At 38.8% G+C, this 22320-nt stretch overlaps 1 protein-coding gene across 1 annotated transcript in view; it reads right to left on the bottom strand.

The window, feature by feature from the left end:
• The window catches only part of SERTAD2 (SERTA domain containing 2), a 115806-nt gene extending 93521 nt beyond the window's left edge, over window positions 1-22285 (bottom strand). The window contains exon 1 of the mRNA XM_059078770.2: window positions 21656-22285. The gene's annotated coding sequence lies outside the window, so the exon portion shown is untranslated. The remainder of the gene's footprint in view (window positions 1-21655) is intronic.
• Between the last annotated feature and the right edge of the window lie 35 nt (window positions 22286-22320).

Here is a 22320-nt window from a genome sequence, read left to right as displayed (position 1 = left end):
CAGGTGTTAAATAAAATAATGCTCATGAAAGTGATTATGAACTGCAAGGCACCCTACAAATCCAGGTGGTATCATCATTCATACCAAATCTGCCAAAATGGTATTCTCCAACTCTGAAATGCTAAAATAAAAAAAGCTAATACTTTTATGGAGGGCTAAAATTCAAATTCCACCTTGTTTTCTGCTCATATTTTACCCACTGTGGAACACATAGCAAGATAATTACTTAAAAGTTAAAATCTAAGGCCAGCTTGGCTCTCCCACTGCTCTCTCACTGACTTCACTTATCTAACATCTGTCCTCTGCCCTTACTACTATGTGCTTACAGTTACAAACAGCCGCTTGCCGTGATGAGAAACTCCACGCTGTTAAGTGACAGACTGGGACACTTTAAGCATCAGTTTTTTAACTTAAAGCCGGCTTGGGCAGACCCCCTGCAGCCTTTCCTGTAACAAGCGGGCACGGGCTTCCCCCAAGCGCAGCGCTGGGGAAGCCCCGCACTGGTGCGCACACTGCACCGGTGGCACTGCCCCCGCTGCTGGGGCGGCTCACTGCACTGGCCACTCCACTCCCCCAGCACACCCAGACTCTGAGACTTCACTGCCCAACAGACATGAGGGGCTCTGACTGGCAGCTGTTACTTGCTCCTTATTCTTTGCCATAGACAGAAAGAAGCAAAAGATGGTGAGAAGGTAGTGACTTGTTTTCTTTGTTAAAGTACATTTGATGTACTACCCTTCTATTCCTTCAACCTGCTATAATTTTTAAAACCAGCAGTACTGTCTTTTAAAGGCAAAGCTACTTTTTTCCATTCAGTGAAATAAAAAGCAAAATAAACAACTCTTTTGGTTCATTTTAAGTTATGCAATAAAATGTTTCTTCCACCCCAAACGCACTTTTTTTCCTTGGGTGTATCTTTAGTCAACTACTATAATAGATGCTAGCTTATTGAGGCTGCTAACATAGTTAATTTCTGATTATCACAGTTTCATTTAAAATTCCTTTTTGAGTGCCTACTGTATACCAAAGTGCAGCTTTAGAAAGCAGTTTCTTCTTTTAAATTATATTTGCCTTTTTAGTACATAGGATTTAAACACATTTTCTGTCAGGGGTAAGCTAAAATCAACATTAATTTGCATTCTCTAAACATACACTTCAAAATCAGGGGAGCGGGTTCAAGTTGCGGCATTCAGCAGAGAAGTTAAGGTTCGACTAATTTACTGTGCGTAGTCCACACACACCTAAACACCCTTCTCCCTATTCTTCAACTCACATTGAAAAACTGACTCAGAGTCAAAAAGAGAAAACCAAGAGTTATCTACAACCTGAAGTATTCCCAAACCACATACACAACTATAAATCATGAAAGGTCATTGTTCTTTTTTACTTTTTGTAATTGCCTGAAAATAAACTAGAAGTGGGTATGTGAGAAAGACAACTACTTATACAACAAGTTATATTTTAACCAGTAGCTCAACTCTCCCCTCCTTCCCAATAAAATTCTGATTTCTAACTAATAGAACAGCCCCTTCATGTTAGCTTTGTCTCTTCCTGTTAACAACACAAAAGAATTACGATCTTCCATCCTCTCGATTTTATGTAGCTTTCAGAGGCCAAATGAAGAACAGGATCATCTTGTTAATAAATCTTTCCAATTAGGCTGGTGAGTGTAGACTTATGCTAGATTTTTCAAAAGGCTCTCTCTGAGGCAAGGAAGTGGGTTAATGTATTGTCTGGGAGTTTCCGAATGCAACAAGACTGTATCTGATTTTAACGCACAGATGTCTTGCCTGGGAAAAAACTCATAAATCATCATCCCACACATTTTAGATGGGAGAGGAAGTAACAGAACAATTAACAATTACTAAAGAAGTTATTTAACGTAGTAAAAAGAGACAAAACAGTGTTTAGAAGGCCTGAATTTGTCATTCCACCACTGGCTAACTTTTTAATTCTCTGGACTTGAGTTACCTCATTTCTAAAATAGAAATAACTACAATTCTCCTGCTCCTCACACAGGTTTCACATTAGGATTATATGTGAAAATTCAAGGTCAAGTACTTCACAAACCATTTTAAAGGACTACACCAGTATTCCTGACATTAACGAATTTCTCTGTACTGCATTTATTCAAGTGAGTGAAGATGATCAAAGCCAGTGACAGGCCTTCCGCAGATCTGCCAGTTGAGAATCTCTAAAGTGGGTCCACTAACACTGCTGCATGGGGTGACGTCAGGCTGTTGTTTACAGGAGAAGAAAGGCTGCCAATTTCCCCTGAGCAGAAGACTGCAGCCGCCAGCCTCCTTGGCTGCGTGTGAGCAAGAATGGACTCTTTATGTGAGGCATGTGTGGACATGCAGTGGTTCACGTGCGGGGCACCAAAACAAGAAGACTGCTTTGTGTGTGCACACCAGCACACGCTTTGCGCCTGGAGTTGTCGCTAAGAAGGCTGAGCAAAACTGATCAAAATGCAGCTTTCACTTGTTACTCTGAAGAAAAAAAAAACACAAAACCTGCCACTCTCAGAAACTTTATCCTCAGTTTTTAAAAAGTATTTTTAAAGCAGAACGATCAATTCTTCTAGTTTTTACAGACTCCTCCTCAAGTTATACAAACATTCACTTACGAAAAGAATTATTGAAGATCTACATGAAAGCACAAAATATATTCAGACTGCAGTAACTAAGTTTTATAGGAACAACTTCATTTTCAGAGTGGCTGGCATTGCTTCCCCCTGTAAGTTCAGGAAGTACTCGCTCAAGTTTAACACACTCTAACTGAATCCACTTTGGGGAGATAATTTGTTAAGTTTATTACTATCAAAGAAAAAAAAATCTGGCTTATTAACATATGCCCATTCATGAAATTTCCTGGCAGAAAGCAACCTGATATTAAATCAAATTTAGAAGGGCAAAAAGAAAATAGGGGATACATTCATTATATTCTTTCTTCAGCTATCCATAACCTTCTGGGATAGTAGTCAAATCAGGAATAATATGGGAACAGATGGTGTTTATAACCGGCACTGAAACTTTACTTCAGACAATAAATCTAGTATAAATCCTAACACTGGGACACTGAAGAAGAGATGTGGGAAATATTTTTGGAACCTGGAAATGTATTTTCTTTGGTCCTGTTGTAAGTATATGTATCTGTAAAGGAGAGAAACTATTGCTCGGTAATAAAATGAAGTCGAGGAAGAATCCTGCGCTGTTTTCGGCACTGCGGTTGATTATAGTATAATCCTAGGTCAAATACTTAGCCAAGATATGTCTTGTTCTTAGTCATCTGAGAAATGGGGATGATACTAGCAAGTATTACTTTCCAAATTTTAGGGGAACCTAAGAAAAAAGATACCAAGTGGAAGCCTTATGCAACATTGTTACAAGAATTATAAAATAATAGAAACATGGGCTGGGAATCTTGCCTGATATTGGCCAACTCCTTGGAGAGCTGGGGAGGAAAACATGCTAAACAAGTAGGAAGTGTTATTAGCACTTCCTTCATTTTATAGTTAGACATAACAGTAGCAAGAAATATATGGCACCAGTTCAGCTTTTCCAGGGCTGGTTCCAGCAAGTAACATTGACCACATATTCTTAAACACATCAAAAAACCTGAAGGGCCATCCTGGGTGCCTCCTTTAACATGAATGCTAAAAAAGGATGCCAGAAAACCTTGCAGAAAGATGTGGAGTAGATTAAACATTATACATTATACATTAACATACACAGTTATAAAATGACTGTTGCCAGTTTCATTCCTTCATGTGGTGAAAGACACCTGATCACACAAGTCAATGATGATGCAAAACAATGACAACAAAATGGCAGCACCTAGTAGCAGTACTAACCTGAGAGTCAGGGATATTTTAAAAGTATAGGAATTTTACTGACTGAACAGAGCAGTGATTAAAACACAGCATCACACATCCTGAGTCAATACAAAGTTCATGAACATTTATTTTTAATTTAAAAGAAATAAAACTTTACATAAAGTGGAGCAGTCAACTTGTCAGTCAAGGAGATAAGCAAGAGGAACAGTAAGAAAAATCAAATTGATGGTTATCCTCATACTTCATATGTTCCCCTGTTACAACTTACTTAAAATTCTAAAATCAACTATTTGGACTTTATTTCTGTTACCCTTTCTGATTGTCAAATTGACAGGATCACTTTAAAGCAATTACAAATACACACCAAGAAAATGAAAGCATATGAAGAGTAGAAACTGATAACTGGATTGACCAGGTGCCTGAGTTTCCACTTGACACCTTGTGGCTTAACTGCTGTGCTCTAGTATACCAAAACATCATCTGCTCTGTAGCAAGCTAGTCAAAAAAGTCACAATATACTTACTCACTATACATTTGCTTCACAAACTGCCTCCTTGGGAGTACAAACGTTCCCAAGAACTCACTACTCTAGTGCTTACAAATGACTACTGAATCATTTCAACTTCAAAGACATACATAATAAAAGTAAACTCAGCTCCATTTCAGTAACTGATGGAACAAGACAAAACTTCTCTTTGCCAAGAACTGTTTCCTAGTCATAAACATGTCTTTTCTTTTTCCCCATCACATAATGGCATACTGAATTTGCACTAATACCTGCATTCAGTATTCAAAATTTAAAGGATAAATAGTTTAAAGTGCATCTCCTTTTGTATTCCTCAAATAAGAAGCAGGGATACTGCGAGGTAGAATGCCAACAACTTGGACAGAAAAACAACTTGAAAGCTTTCAAAAGAGGAATTCTCACACCAATAATGTTTACAAGCAAATGGCTAATATAAGATGAAGCAGAAGAACAAAAGAAAAGGCTTCCACATTTTATTTTATATTTTTCCCCAAGGGCACGGAGCTGCATTTTTTGAGCACCCACTGTTTGTCTCCTGGCCTCCAGATTTCTCAGCCTCACAGCAGTCCTTTCCCACTTTATTTTAGGAAATAGGAAATCTGTTTTTAAAAACCCATTTTCTTTTTTTAAAAAATTTATTTATTTAGTTAGTTAGTTCGTTTTGGCTGCATTGGGTCTTCATTGCTGTGCACAGGCTCTCTCCAACTGTGGTGAGCGGGGGCTACTCTTCGTTGCAGTGCGCGGGCTTCACATTGTGGTGGCTTCTCTTGTTGCAGAGCATGGGCTCTAGGTGCACAGGCTTCAGTAGTTGTGGCACGTGGGCTCAGCAGTTGTGGCTCGCGGGCCCTAGAACACAGGCTCAATAGTTGTGGTGCATGAACTTAGTTGCTCCACAGCATGTGGGATCTTCCTGGACCAGGGCTCGAACCCATGTACCCTGCATTGGCAGGTGGATTCTTAACCACTGCGCCACCAGGGAAGCCCTAAAAACCCATTTTCTTGGGCTTCCCTGGTGGCGCAGTGGTTGGGAATCCGCCTGCCGATGCAGGGGATACGGGTTCGTGCCCCGGTCCGGGAGGATCCCACATGCCGCGGAGCGGCTGGGCCCGTGAGCCATGGCTGCTGGGCCTGCGCGTCCGGAGCCTGTGCCCCGCAACGGGAGAGGCCACAACAGTGAGAGGCCCGCATACCACAAAAAAAAAAAAAAAAAAAAAAACCATTTTCTGGGCTTCCCTGGTGGCGCAGTGGTTGAGAGTCTGCCGGCCGATGCAGGGGACACGGGTTCGTGCCCTGGTCCGGGAAGATCCCACATGCCGTGGAGTGGCTGGGCCCGTGAGCCATGGCCTCTGAGCCTGCGTGTCCCGAGCCTGTGCTCTGCAACGGGAGAGGCCACAACAGTGAGAGGCCCGCGTACCGCAAACAAACAAACAAAAACCATTTTCTTATTCATACAATTATTCAAAAATAAAAATCACAGTTTCTCCAAAAGAAGTAAAACTTGTCACCAGAACAGTTGCCAGAGACCACATGAAATGATTAGTAGATTACACAGATGGACAAAAAGTGGTAGCAACAGCACCTCTCTTCCATCACCTCCCCTCAACATCAATTCTTTGCCCATCTCCCCATCCAGTAATCAGGTGAGAGGAAAACAGAAAAAAAAAAGAATAAAGGGTCAAATGCTTTGTATCTCTATTGGTGATGTGAAATTAATCCAAATAGAAAATGCTTCAGTTTTCACCATGTTGTTCTTATGATGTATAAGTACTGCAAAAAACAAAACCAAAAACTTATGACCCCTGTTGATCTAGTGCACTTACCACCCAGCAGTCACTACATTAGCCACAACATGTGAAATGGGTTGAAGTGGAACACGACAACAGTGCTGAGAAGACAGGAGGGTCCCTGTAACCAGAACGTTTTCTCACTAAGTTAGGACTCTTCACACTAAGTTAGGACTCTGCATCTCCAGCAGAGTCCACGACTTGGTCCACAATAAAACTAAATTTATGGCTAATTACAGACAAATTTTCTAACAATCAAAATTTTCAACCATAATACAATTCCAATAATACCCTCAAACTATCGTTTGATTTTGTCCGGCTGCAACTTAAAAAATTTCTCAAAACTCAGTTGACCAGTAAGTGTCCCCAAATGCCTCATGCTCAAATATATAGCATATAATTAAAGATTCACAGACTGAATGGCACGAATGGTTAATAAGCAAAATGGATTCATGGCTGGAAAATTTCTCCATGGTATATGGGTCTTTCAGAAATAATAATCTTTAAGTATAATCTCTTTTCCAAATAGCTTTCTCAAAGCTACTGTAAATATACTTTTCTTAGCTGGTCAACATTTTTTTGTTGGTCATGATACAATTTTTCAGCCTAAATAAGAACTTCTTACTGAAAATGAAAACAATACATGACATGGGACAAAAGCAGTTTGCCCTTAGAATCCATTCCATACAACTTTTGACCCCGCCCATGAGAAGCTCCCAAGGCAACACAGAAATGATAGAATCAAGAAAGAAAAACAAAGCTCTAGCAATTATTCTATCATTAGAGTATATAAGTCCTGCATAATAAGAGGCAGATAATGCACTGCTCTCCAACCCACTGTCACTTGGACTTTTGTTCCATTCTCTCAGGGAGACTAAAAAGTAGGGGCAAGAAGCATAGTTGAAACATTTCTCTGTAGGGAGGCAAAAAAGAAGTTGAGTCAGCTTAGCCTTGATTGGTTTTTACCTGCCTGATTGAGTATCTGACGACAGGAGTACATCCCAATCGAACTACTAATCCCAGCAATCAGTATGGCCAACTGTTTAGCTATTAACAAATGTTTCCTAGGGATGACTTTTCACATCATGGCAAAACCAGCCAGCCTTATTCTAGTTAGGAAATTAAATTTTAGTTTGAGCTTTTGGATCTTGATCTTTACTTTCTTTTCATTTCTTCTTTTGACACTGGGTAGTAGAAATAAAAATAAAATCTAGTATTAGATGGGAAACAACAGCCATTTCACTTTTCCTTTCGGCCTCTGAGCCACTGGTAGTAAACCTTAGCTAAATAGCAAAAACATTTGTTACACAGCAAAGGGAATCTTGTCCACTAAACTTTTCTGCAAGGTACTAAAATTAAAAATTTGCCCAAACAAAACCAAGCTTCACAAGTTACAGTCTTATGTCACCCTTTTTAAAAGTAACCAACAGCACTTTGAGGAAATGCAATACAATGTTCTAACGTTTTTTCCCCCAAACTCTAGCACTTTTAACTAAGATTATAGCCACAGTGTCCCTTCTCTGGCTTCTTTAATAAAATACAATTTATTTCAGAATTCTGCTTTCATTGTACTGCTTCATAATTTAAAGTTTACAGAACTTTCATTTGAGATACATAAGAAACATCAAAACATATGTAAATAGTTCTTTTTAAAAAAATTTTATTTATTTTATTTTTGGCTGCGTTGGGTCTTTGTTGCTGCACGCAGGCTTTCTCTAGTTGTGGTGAGCGTGGGCTACTCTTTGTTGCGGTGCACGGGCTTCTCATTGTAGTGGCTTCTCTTGTTGTGAAGCACAGGCTCTAGGTGCACGGGCTTCAGTAGTTGCAGCATGTGGGCTCATTAGTTGTGGCACATGGGCTTAGTTGCTCCGCAGCATGTGGGATCTTCCCGGACCAGGGCTCGAACCCGTGTCTCTGCATTGGTAGGCAGATTCTTAACCACTGCACCACCAGGGAAGCACTTAAATAGTTCTTTTAAAAAGTATTCCTCTGGCTCAAAACAATTCATGCCAGCAGAAGCTTTGAATTATGGATGGAACCATTCAAAATCTGAGTATTTTCAGTATTCACAGAGCTTACTAGAGCAATAGGTACCTCATCAACACTAAACCTGAAAATGAAAGACAAAGTAAAAAAACTGTAACTGAAAATTTAGGGACAAGCCAAGACTTAGCATCTTCCAAGTCAAGAGAGACACAAGACTTTCACCCTTTCACCCTTCTTCTGTTCTTTCCATGGAGGTTGGCAGAAATCAAACAGTCTACTTGAGGGGTCAAGAAGAATCAGTAGCTCTCCTTCAAGAGTGATCCCATCATTTAGGAAGAAAATATTTTTTAAAGGTGAAGATCTTCCCACATGATTGGGTTGTGACAATGCTGCAGGCTTCACAGGTGATTCAGGAGTGCTTTAGAAATTCCATAGGGGGAAAATATGACAATCCTCTACATATTTTGAGAAGGGCATGCGTGAACAAAGACCCACCAGTGTGCACACATACTGGAAAACACATCTTTAAAAGACTACTTTCTCGGGGCTTCCCTGGTGGCGCAGTGGTTGAGAATCCGCCTGCCGATGCAGGAGACACGGGTTCGTGCCCTGGTCCGGGAAGATCCCACATGCCGCGGAGCAACTAAGCCCGTGAGCCATGGCCGCTGAGCCTGTGCGTCCGGAGCCTGTGCTCCGCAACGGGAGAGGCCACAACAGTGAGAGGCCCGCATACCGCAAAAAAAAAAAAAAAAAAAAAAGACTACTTTCTCACGGTGGGTGAGAGAGGGCTCAAGATCAAACAATCCAGAAAAGACTTACATGTAAATCAGACACAATTCTATTTAGAAAGTACGTTGTAGAGAAACCAGAGTGGCTAAACTGCCATGATAAGCCTGGCTAACCTACCATGATAAGACTAGATATTCCCAAAATATCAAAGACCCGGTCTATCCTGGACAAATAAGGTACTGTATTTCAAATATAGTGCTTTATTTTGCTGACTTTTCCAAAGGTCATGGTGCATTTCTTTTAAATAAAGGAAAAAAATCTATTTCAAAGCTGTTGTTTTTACTAATAGTGAAATTAAAGAGATTTTTGTTTCCATTTGATCTGTCTCTTGATTAATATATGCACACTGCTGACAGTTTCCCTTCCCTAGCTTTGGAATAATATAAAGTTGAAAGATATAAGAAAAAATAAGAAGGGCCAAGATAGATTAATGGAGGGTACCTGACCAAAGTGCAAAATTCACATAAAATGCTATATAGCCCTAGAGCTTCCCTGGTGGCGCAGTGGTTCAGAGTCCGCCTGCCAATACAGGGGACATGGGTTCGAGCCCTGGTCCGGGACGACGATCCCACGTGCCGCAGAGCCGCTGGGCCTGTGTGCCACAACTACTGAGTCCGCACGCGCCACGACTGCTGGGTCTGCGCACCGCAACTGCTAAGGACCACGTGCCTGGAGCCCGCGCTCCGCAGTGGGAAAGGCCACCACAGTGAGAGGCCAGCGTGCCACGGCGAGCAGCAGCCCCTGCTGGCCTCGGCTGGAGAGGGCCCACACACAGCGGTGAGGTTCCGGTGCAGCCAAAAATAAATAAATAAAATGAATAAATTTATTTTTTAAAAATGCTATGCCCTAGATACTGAGGTTAGAGGACAGGTAAAAGACCAGTTGAGAGAATCACTTACATATACTTACTAGAATGGAGTGTAGCAGTGTCAAAGGAAGAGAATTTTCCATAAGATGAAAAGGAGAGAAGAAAAAATAGGAATTAGCATTTATTAAAATCAGCTGTGTATTGTTGCTTTACCTGTTGTATACCAATTAATAATCATAGAGGTAGATTATCACTGTTCCTATTCTATAGCGAGGAAAGCAGAGACTTAGAGAGAAGTAATGAACACTGTTAGTGGTATACCCGACATTAATTCCTCCCTTCCTCTCCCTAAGAGAACCCCAGCCCTCTGGTCCAGATGTGGGCAGAGATGCCCAATCAGACAGAAAGACTGACAGTCCACACCTGTGGAGGTTTCTGACTTCCTCTGAATCCCATAACATAAGCATGTGAACGAGCTTGAGGAAGGAGCCAAAACAGACGTGGGAGCCAGCAAGGAATCCAGCTGAAAGCCAAAAGATGCTAAGAACCTGAGCTACAGAACTGAACAACCCTGGAGCCTGCCATAGCTCTGGATTTGTTGTGAAATAATAAATTTCCTGATGATTCCAGCAAGCTTGAGGGTGGTTTCTAAAAGCATCCTGATACATGAGTTCAACTTCTCCAAGGTCACCTGCAGTAAGTGGCAGAGCAAGAATTTGAACCAACATTGTTCTGGCTCAAAATGGGGCTTTTTCCACTAAACCACACTGTGGCATGAACTTTGATAAATTTTTTTTCTCATGATATGATCATGCGACATTAGATCTAGAAAGGATCTTACCTCGCCATACATAGGAAAAGGCATTTACCTTATAAAAATGTTTGAAGTAGTGGCCTTACTTGCAAACACAGATAAGAAACATATCTTTAGCAAAAATGCCCAGAATTTCATATTCTGCAGAACTTCTCACTGCATATGCATTTAACTTTTAGCAGAATGTGAATTCATACATCTTTAATAAATGAAATTGAGCTCTTGAAAAGCATTCCAAGTTATTATTAATTTTCTTAGGTGTGATAATGGTACTGTGGTTATGTAGGAAGATGTCATTCTTAGGAGATGCATATTGAAATATTTAATGGTAAAGAGTCATGATATCTAAAACTTACTTTCACATGGTACAAAAAATTATACATATAAAGAAAGGGAGACAGAGAGTCATAAAGCAAAATAAAGCAAAAGGTTAATAATTACTGAATCCAGGTGTAGGAAATATGGGTCTTTACTGAATTATTCTTTCAAGGTTTCTACATAGTTGAAAAGTTTTACAACAGAAAGTTTGGGTGTGGGGAATATGGTGTGAGATACAGCACTGCAGAGCACAGTGTGGCTGTACATTGGAATAAGTTGAGGATTTTCAAAAATACTGAAACCAGGGCCTCACCCTGGGTTGTGGCCTGGGGATGAGTGATTGTAATGTGGCCCTCTTATGGTAGAAGGAGCCTGAGCTTGCAAGGCACAACTCATTAATACCCTGACAGTCCGTCCCAATCCCAAAAACACAACTCAAATTTTTTTCTGTAATGTTTTTTATTCATAAAAAATTGCCATTTTAGGGACTTCCCTGCAGTCCAGTGGTTAAGACTCCACGCTTCCACTGTAGGGGGCGGGGGTTTGATCCCTGGTCGGGGAATTAAGATACCGCATGCTATGCAGCATGGCCACACACACACACACACACACACACACACACACACACACACACACACACACACAAATTGCCGTTTTAAAGTTAACATAAGCATTAACTCCAACAATGAAGAAATTTCTCTGAAACACACACTGGATGACATAAGGAATACTCAATTAAAATTAGGCCAGGACTCTATAACAGATCGATAATGAAGCCTTCTGTGCTGTGCTCAAGACCACGAGGGCAAGAAGAATGGAGCAGACTTGGTTATTCCCTAAACAAATCTATCCATAGACTCTATGGTCCAACATGCCAAAATTTAATTTATAAAAATGCAGTTTAAAAAAAGGAACAATATTTAAGGAGAAGCATTAAGCCATTTAATCTCTTTTAAAAAAAAGTCCTACTAAAATCATGCTCTTTACTCCATGCCAAAGATGAGTCACAATCTGTTAAACTATAAGGAAAGAAGAATTCCTTGAAAAATACACAACTCCAATTCTCCAAATTCAAATTTGTGCAAATTACTTAAAAATACTCTGGTGAGCATTACATACAGTAGAAATCTCTCTAAGGTCCTATATCTAAATTTCAGCTGGCACATGAGTCTCTGCAGTTCCATTTGTCTTTCTTAAAATATATGTGACTGGGGTATGGGATAGAGGTAAATAAACAGTAGATAAAATTTTAAAAGAAATAAAAAATAAATGACAAACTTTAAAAATATATATTACAATAGAGATATTATCTTGAAAAATATACCTTACAACCTAGGTGGCTCTAAAGTTTCACTGATATCCAATAAATGCATATATTTTAAATGTATAATTTGATAAGTCATGACATACCTATATACCCTTGAAATCATAAGCAATCAAGGTAATGAACATAACTATCCCAGGTGGCCTTTAAATCAAATAGATATGTGATGGTTCTAGCACAGATACAGTTTATCGGAAAAGAAACAATTAAAAAAAAAAAGTCTCCATACAAGTATCCAAATACTTTCATCAACAGCTAAAATAAACATTAAGGCTTTAGATTTTTTTCCCCCTAATTTAAATCTAACAGGCAAGCATATATTGTGTTATTCTACCTTAGATTTGGTCCAAATAAACAAATATACTCAAAAAACAAAGAAATTCTTAATATTTTTAAATGTGCAGGAAAATGAAAACAAAAGCCATAGTCACATGACATTACATTTTAGAATTTAAACACACACATATCAGGAATCTCAGCTAAGTGAAAAGCAAAACAATTTAGAAAGATCATACCTACATATTACATCAATATATAGACTTCCTAAGTTTGGCATATTAGGCCCAGGGCATGCCCATCTCACAGGCAGGACTGCTCCAGGCAAAACTGAGGGAAAAAGAGTGTGTCTTCAGTAACTATCAAAAGTCTCCATCTCCACTTCTTTCCTCCCCTTTCAGTGTTTCTTCCATTTTTCAGGGAACTCCCCTTGTGTACAGGGTCCTCACTGATGTACCAGCCTTCCCAAAGCTCTGGAAAAATTTTTGTCCTCAAGAACCCAAACCATATCCATTGTGTGCCCATATACAGATCTTCCTCAACTTACAACAGGGTTACATCCTGATAAACTCATGTAAACTGAAAATACTGTAAGTCGAAAATGCATTTAATACACCTAACCTACCAAACATCATAGCTTAGCCTAGCCTACCTTAAACATGCTCAGAACACTTCCATTAGCCTACAATCAGGCAAAATCATCTAACACAAAGCCTATTTTATACTAAAGTATTGAATATCTCATGTAATTTATTGAATACTGTACTGAAAGTGAAAAACAGAATGGTTGTGCGGGTACAGAATAGTTGTAAGTTTATTAGTTATTTACCTCGTGACTGTCATCACTAGAGGATCGTGTAGCATACTGTCAGCCCAGGAAAAGATCCAAACTAAAAATTCCAGCTCCATTTTCTACTGAATGTATAGAACTTTCACACCATGGTAAAGCTGAACCATTGGAAGCTGAACCATGGTAAGTTGGGGCATTTGTATTCTATTTTTGGTTCAGAGTCCCTGCTCCCCTTGGGGATAGCTAGCAAATGTATTGATAATAAATGGCTAGGGTATGTACTCCATTTCCTTTCCTTCCTTGCTGAGCAGTTGCAGTAGCTAGAAAAGGGACTGTTCTACCCTTAGGTGCCTAAGGCACAAAGATGGCCATCTTTCCCAAACTTAAAAGGATTAAAAACAAAAACAAAAAAAGGAAGGATGGATTCCCATGAAGGCCAGCCAGGACTTCCAGAAGGCAAGTCCATTTGACCTTGTTTACTGTAGTGGCCTACATCAGACTATCCATCAAGTTAAATCTCATATTGCCCAACACAAGAGACAATTTTTATGTGGGGATCTTTTGTCTCCCCAACTGGACTGTGAAAACCGTTATGGACAGGTGCCATGTCTATTAGTCTCTGATATCCCCAAGCACTTGGGACATGTGTTAAATATTTATGAACAAAAATAAAATAATTAATGAAAATCATTATATTATATCATACTTGTGCTATTTGTACCACAAAAACACATATATCTTCTTTAATATTTGAGGTGAAAATGTACACTAAGAGTTTTATTTGTTTAGGAAATTACATAGTTTTTACAATCACAGAAACAAAAGATTAGTTCTTTATGTACACTAGACAAAGGAAACTTAAGATTTTCTTGTTAATTGTGCCATATAGCTGAGATGACTACATTTCCATTGTGCAATTTTCAGTGTTACACGTTTTTTTCAGGCTCTGTCACAAAGAAAACAAAGCAAAGTGAGAAAACAACTTCAAAGGTGTAGAGAAAAGCTAGGAGAAAAGCTAGGAGAAATTTCAGACCATGTCCAATGTAAGGTTTCCCAGGGTTCATAAATGAGGATGCTTTCATGATTTCTGGTGGAAACATCAGCAACTTTATAGGTTTTTAATATTGCAACTCAAATGTAAATAAAAATTGTCCATTTGAATGCAGTTTTGTTTCAGGATTCAGTTTTAGACTTTTGTACCAACTTAAAAGGTATAAAATCCATATGAAGAAATCTTGACTTTTTTTTCAAACCATTATTACACAGTGTTTAGTTATCACTACTCAAAATAGTAGATAACAAGCTCTAAACACATCATAATAGTTTAGAATGTAATTTCTCCAAGGACAATAATATTTGTTTCTTTTCTTCACTGCTATAATGTATATGCCTCGTAAGAGTAGCTGGCATATAGTAAGTGCTCAATAAATCTGCTGAATGAAATGAATAAATGAATGAAGTCAGGAATGGGATATAGGTTTACAAAATTTTTTAAAAAGACCTAGCTTCTTCCAGGAGGCATAGATTTTACAAAGTACAATTTCTGGAAAGTCTCTTATTTAATCAACTCCAAAACGAAATTTATCTAACCCTGTATTTGAATTGTTTAAATAAAAAGTAACAATGGACTGTTTGTTTTGTAAATCAAAAAGGGGATTCGTTTCATTTAATCAAATTGAAAGGTTTTCTACTCAATGTCTGAATAATGTCAAGTATTTTAAGAAACTATTAAACATATAGCTGATTCACTTTGTTATAAAGCAGAAACTAACACACCATTGTAAAGCAATTATACTCCAATAAAGATGTTAAAAAAATAAGAAAGAAAGAAACTACTAAACATTCTCTCCAAATCAATGGATTTGAGTCCTTAGAAAATCTTTTTACTCAAAGGATTTTTATGTAAATCTCTTTTGTTTAAAAATACATATTCATTTTCATACCCTTTGATTTTCTCAGTGAAAAGAAGTCTTAAAATCAAAACAAAATTAACTCAAAGGGATACATTTGAGCTGAGGCCACTGGAAGACAATAAAGCTAATGGTCACTTCACCAGGAACATTAGTCATTCAACAATGGGGAACCCTGGAAAACCTCACAGTGGACGAAGTCTGAGGTTTTGTCTTGTTTTACGGAGTTAAAAACAAAACAAAGGACCTGCTCTTCATGTCTAATGTGCTGTTCTCAGGCCCACTCGTCCCCCACGTGGTCAGGTGGCCACGGTCATAGCTCAGAATGCCGCCAGGGCTCGCCCAGCACTGGACGCCGAGCAACACAAAGCCTGGATGTTTGAGATGTTTCAAGGTAATGTGGACAGAAAAAATTCTGTGGTTAACCCCCCAAAAAAGAGATGAATAGAAAAGCAGTAAATAATAAACACATCATTATTGTCCCTTTTTACCACCTCACATGAGTTAAAACTTGGTTTTAGGTTTACAAAATGGCCCCTTAAGTTTTGTGTAGATAAGATGATCAGAGAGCTCATCTTCTGAAATAAGGCAAAGCAAATTTTCTATATGGAAGGACTTTGCCTCAGTCCCATGAAAGCAGACTGAAATAGATGAAAACCCCTATTCCATGCCTTAAACAGAGGCAAAGGCAAAAGAGAGGCAAAGAAAAAAACCTGTCATAATCAAGGAAAAAGACCAATGTGAAAAGAAGAGCAAAATGAGAAAGATGCCACATTAAAAGAAACACAAATTCAAGTGATAATATTAAGGAAACTGAAAAACAATGGCAGAAAAAAGGGAAGAAGGTTGTGAAAATCAGATAAAATTTAAATAAAAGGTGGACTGTTTTGGTCATTTTATTTAATATGTTAAAAGTAAACATTCAATACTACAGAGTTGTACGTAACATCACACAAAACTTTATAAACATCAGTGTGGACTATACATTCAAAAGTAGAAAAGAAATCTGATCGTTCTGAGTTTTCATCAATTGGATGTTGAACAATAAGGACAAAAGGACAATACACTTTTAAAAGCTGCTTTCTGCTTAGCAACCTTGCATTTGAGGATCACTGTTCACTATACTTTGTGTGTGTGTGTGTGTGTGTGGTACACTGTTGTGGCCTCTCCCATTGCGGAGCACAGGCTCCGGACGTGCAGGCTCAGTGGCCATGGCTCACAGGCCCAGCCGCTCCGCGGCATGTGGGATCTTCCCAGACCGGGGCACGAACCCGTGTCCCCTGCATCGGCAGGAGGATTCTCAACCACTGCACCACCAGGGAAGCCCTGTTCACTATACTTAACATTAGTTGGAACAAAAAATATTTCTTTGTATGTCCCACTTGTTTTAATAGATCTTACTCTGAGTACACTAGAATTTCATTTCCACTTTAAAAAGTAATAATATCAAAAGATTTTAACAACTCTTCTGTTAATAACCAGAGAGAGGGAAAGCTGAATTCAAAGAAACTGACATAACGTGCTAACTCTGGGCTTTTTGACTTCTAAAGACTCAGAACTCATTTTTAGGGACAAGAGGGAAAAAAAACTAGTTTCTTAAAATATAGCCTTTCCATACCTGTCTTCACTCACCTTCCTAAATAAAAGATTCACTGGAGTAAATAAAATCCTTCAAGCCACTATATTCTGAAATGTGCACATTTCACTGTATTCAAGGTACAAAAATAACTTGAGTGTAAGGAGGGGTCCTCTAGCCAAGAAATCCTTTTGAAATTTAAAAGTAAATAATCTAATTTTTCTCTTTGAATATACTGCTAACGAAACTAATACATCTAAACACTTTTTTCCTGCAACACACGTGAAAGTTTTACAAGCTTTAAGTTAATAAAATGTATTATCTCCTAGATACATAAAGTTTGTTCTTATAATATCAACATCTGCTATAATCCAGGATATACCATAACAATAAACAATAAACTAGATGTTAACATTTAAAATCCCTTTCAAAGTTTCTTGGCTCTTTAGGTACCTTATACTTTCTTGTGAACATACCAGTAAGAAGTCTCTACAAATATATAGTTAAAAGGAAAAATGCCCTTCAGACAAAAGATCTAAAGTCACAATTTTTTAATAATGACAAACAAATGTCCATTTCTAAATGCAAATGTTTACTTTGTATTTGCTTGCACCCTGTCCTTCTCCAATGCTTTTAAAAAGCACTTACAACTTACCCCTACAATGTCCTCTGTGAGGGAGGGCAGGGTTACTGCCTTCCTCTTCCCACGGAAAGGATAAGAACACTACTCAGCCATAAAAAGGAACGAAATTGAGTCATCTGTAGTGATGTGGATGTATCTAGAGTCTGTCAGAGTGAAGTAAGTCAGAAAGAGAAAAACAAATAATGTATGCTAATACATATATATGGGATCTAGAAAAATGGTACTGATGAACCTAGTGGCAGGGCAGGACATAGAGAACGGACTTCTGGACACAGTGGGGGCGCAGGGGGAAGGGGAGGGTGGGACAAATTGAGAGAGTAGCATTGACGTATATACACTACCATGTGTAAAATAGATAGCTAGTGGGAAGTTGCTATATAGCACAGGGAGATCAGCTCGGTGCTTTGTGAGGACCACAGGGGTGGGATGGGGAAGGTGGGAGGGAGGCCCAAGAGGGAGGGGATATAGGTTACATATAGCTGATTCATTTTGTTGTACAGCAGAAACTAACACAACATTGTAAAGCAATTATAATCTAACAACGATGAAAAAAAAAAAAAAGGATAAGAACAGGGAGCGTCCTGGAGGTTAAGTGTAATGCTCAAGGTCACCTGCCAATCGGTAGCATGGTTCAGTCTAGAACTCCAGGGACTTTAATTCTAAGTTTATGTCAATAGATAACACAAAAATAATTTTCCTCTCCTTTTGATCACTGACAGAGTATATTATTATCCATTTTCCTAATGTTAAAAGACAAAGGATAGAAATCACAAGCCCTAAAGGTTATTTATATTCCTCTTCCTCTTCCTTCCAGACAATTCTTCATCAGAAACTTCACTTTTTTAAAAGTTGAAGACATTATATACATCTGTAAAATGTCAATAAATACTCAAATGTCTTCACCAAAATGAAAACTGTTAAAGGAAAGAGATATGAGCTACAGAAATAATGTCATGCTGAAATGTATTAAGCAAAAACTCAGACCTTTCATCTTGCAGACCAGACACTTAAGTGTAGTTTCTAAGTGCCTATAAATTAATTTTTTTAAGTTTCATTTTAGATTAGCTGCTTTTAAAGTGTATGAACAAAAAAGGGAGACTTTTTAAAAATTAATTATTTTAGCCAGTGAAAATGCAATATACTCAACTAAATTGGATAACTGATGATTTGGTTAGACAAAGGATTATATATACAAAATTACCCACATTGTACTAGATAGTTCACATATTTGAAAAGTTTTAACAATGTTATGGAACTCTGTAACACTTCTGAGATTAGTTTTCAGATTTTGTTACTGAGGGTATCTCTTTCATGAAAGATATTTCTTGCATTTTTAGAATTTCAGAGGGCACAGTAATTAAACTGGTTTTATTGACAAGTAAAGCAGAATGATTCTATAAATGAAAAGGGTGGCACAGGCTCAATCAATTTTGCTTATTTAAAAAGATACATTACCCAATTGTGTAATGCCTGTTAAGTGTGTGGTGAAGTTAAAGTGCTTTATTTACTAATTACATATACCTTCTTTATGATTCCTATTACACTATTTACTACGCCTATTTGAAAAGCTAATTATTTATTAAGACTGCTCAAGAGAAAGAATTTCACTCTTGAATGGAAAGAGAAATAAAGCTTAGGTCCTTAAGGAAATGATATCGTTTTATTTCCACAGTGTTGGTTTGATAAATTCTCTTTATTATTATTAATTCTGAAGCCGATAATAACATCACATCATTATTTGGGACATTCAAAATCTAATTTGTATTAATGATAATAACATCCAACTTAGTTACAGGAAGTTTGGGAGTCAGAAAGTCTTTCAGTAAAATAATGGCCACATCAGGTATTAAAAGAAGATATTTGATATGTACTTTTCAGAATATTTTAAGTTCAATCTTCAAAATGAAAAATATTTTCTTAAACATGTTATAATTCCCTCTTTATTTCCAAAAATAGGAATTGAGAACATAAAAATTCAACTCAACACCACAAATAATAGTATGCTCCATAATATCACTTACAATGTCATTCAACTACTCATAAACAAATTGAGAATAACATTGTTTAATTCATTCTACAGCATTCATTAAGCCTATCTATATACCAGGTACTCTGCTGGGTACCTGGGATTAAATTATGAATGAAACACTATTCTTACCTTCAAAGAGCTTTCTGTTTAGTAGAGGAGAAAATCACATATAACAGCAAATATGTGATAGGTATCATTATAATAGTGGTATATATATTTGGTTATGCAAGTTTAAATGAAAGAGTGATCAACAACTCATCCAATAACTAACTTTCATAAAAACTCATACAAACTTTATTGAAAAGTATAAATCCCATAAATCATCATGCATATGGATAAGAACTCTGCTTATTTCATTGACAGCAATAATTCTTTATCTTTACAAAAAGTATAGTTCTAAAAAATATAGTCACCCATTGTTTCAAGACATACCAGGAACAAAACAGAATTAAACTTGAAAAGATGTAGCAAATACTAGTCAAACTCATTCCGACCTCACAGTAACCCTATGAAGTAAATTGTTCTATTATCCCCGCTTTATAGATGGGGAATCTGAGGTTACCTCGGCCAAGATCACAAGGATAGCAAGAGGAAATGCTGGCAGCTGAACCTACAGTCTGGTTGTGGAGGTCCCCTTAACCACTACACCACACATCCTCTCAGTGGATGATGATGATGGTGATGATGATGATGGGGCAGCTAACAGCAAGTACTCTGTGCCTTGTGCCCTCTCACTTATCCTTAAGGCAACCCTTAGATGAAAAGTCATCCCTCCCATTTACAGGAGAAAACTCTCACAGGCCAGGTTTGAAACCTGCCTAAGGTCAGTCAGCCATCCAGGGATGGTGGCTAGATTCAAACTCAGGCAGCATGGCTCCCCTCTGCTCTGAGGCCTCTCAATAATTCAGTCTTACACTCAAGAAAAAGACCACATGATGAAATTTATTAAACAATTCAAAAAGACTTTGTATAAGTCTTCCTGAAACACTCTGCAAGGTTTTGGAGCTTATGATAAGCATTTCCTTATGACAGCACTTACATTTGAGTCAACTTTACTACTTTGGGCTGATCATAAACACATTTCTCCTCTTTAAAAAGAAATCTTTCTGTAGAAACTTGGCAGATTTCAGTACAGGAACAGTCTATTCTTTACAATTAAATTTATCAACAACTTATTCTGGTTAGTCTGAAAGAGAAGGAGAGAATGAACCACTAAGAGGCCTTTCCTGTACTTTAATATTTCAAAACATGTTTGGCTTGGCCTAATTTGAATCTTGTGGACAACTAGACCAGAACTTGATTCAAAAAGAGGAATACCATTTAAAATACGCTGAATTCTCAAAAGCGACCTCAGAAGGTAAGTCTGAGTAACTATTTCTCATAATTTTTAGTTTTATCTCAAATTAAATATTAAAGATGCATAGGGCAAGATTCTCATAAGGCATATATGGCCAAGTATGTGTACTTCTGAACAGCCAACAACCAAGAGACCAAATTAAAATTTTGTTCAAGAGCAATCAAGTATACAAAAGAGGGATATCAAAAGGAAAAAAAAGCCCTTTTTGTCCTTAGTGCACCCCACTGTGCCCAATGATGGAGAAATAAAAAATTCTGTGTTTTAATTTCTTGCTAGAATAGAGGTGAGCTAAAGATGAAGTGTCAAGCTGGATTTCCATCTTACCTTGCTTTCCTCCAACAGGTTCAAAGACTTCATAACCTTTACGTTAATACTGAATTCACGTTTTTTTTTTCAAAAGGGAACCTATAGAACTATTTTAAAATAAAAATAGTAAGCCATGCCACAAGGCAACCTGACTTCTCTTGGTCTATCTCCAGACATTCAAATTAGAAATACCTTTTACTTTGCCTTTATTGAATAAAAGTTTAACTTTGATTTGGAGGAAAACCTACCCATTAGCCGTTTTGCACTTTTTGCAGGTCATACAGTCTATCAGATCACATCGCTATGACCACTCACTAAGAAAGCATGCCATTACAGCTCATTTTATAAACATAATGCCCCGATGGTGGAAGTCTGGCAATACCTAGAAATACAGCAAGGCTGGTGAATAAGGAGTCGAGGGGCGGGGGAAGAGCGAGCGAGGGGGAGGCAGTCGCCACCTCAAATCCACGCCTGACCGGGAACCTCCAGCCCACAACGTGATCCCTGCCCTCCCCAGAGTGGACCGGCTACAACATTTTTCTAGATTCGCCCCCACCCCTCCGCCAACCCAACACGGTACTCACCCTTCTGTGAAGTCGGCACCGGGTCCAGCCCCGAGACGGGTCGGGGTGGCAGCGAGGGAGGGGACGTCTGGGCTGTGGGCGGAGGGTGTCGCTGCGTCACTCGAGTGCAGGACGCTGAGTTCGAGGGGTGGGAGCGGAGAGGGGCAGGAAAATCAAGTCACGGCCGCAAAGGGACAAGGAGAAACGGGGGGAGGGGGGACAGCCCCTTCCCTAAAATAAACCCACCGGCCCCTGCGACCCCCCCTGCCCCAGGGAGGGAAAATAAAATCAGGGGGAATAAAAGACTGACAAATAAATCCCTAAAACGACGAGGAGCGAGGAACAGACTTTAATTTAAAGGGGGGAGATTGAGCGAGGGCTGGAGGGGAGACAGAAGTGGCTCTAGGTCTATCCCATGCCTTTGCAGTCCCCAAGCAGAGGAGGAGGCTGGCTGAGGGGAAGTTGCAGCGGCTCCTGAGGAGGAGGCGGAGGAGGCGGAGGAGGAGGTTACACCGTAACAAGTACAGACAGCCATGGATCAGAGAGGCGCTGCGAGAAGGGGCGGCCGCGGCTGGGCGAGCGGCGGCGGCAGCAGCAGCAGCACCGCCTGCTCGGCTCGTTCAAGACATTTAATTGGATTGATAGGTTGTGCAGTGACTCACAGACTTTACAGAGTCGTACAGCAG

Source organism: Kogia breviceps, chromosome 11, assembly GCF_026419965.1.
Source record: "Kogia breviceps isolate mKogBre1 chromosome 11, mKogBre1 haplotype 1, whole genome shotgun sequence".
NCBI classification, from domain to species: Eukaryota; Metazoa; Chordata; class Mammalia; order Artiodactyla; family Physeteridae; genus Kogia; species Kogia breviceps.
The sequence above is the reverse complement of the archived record's forward strand: the minus strand, read 5'-3'. Positions and strand labels throughout refer to the sequence as shown.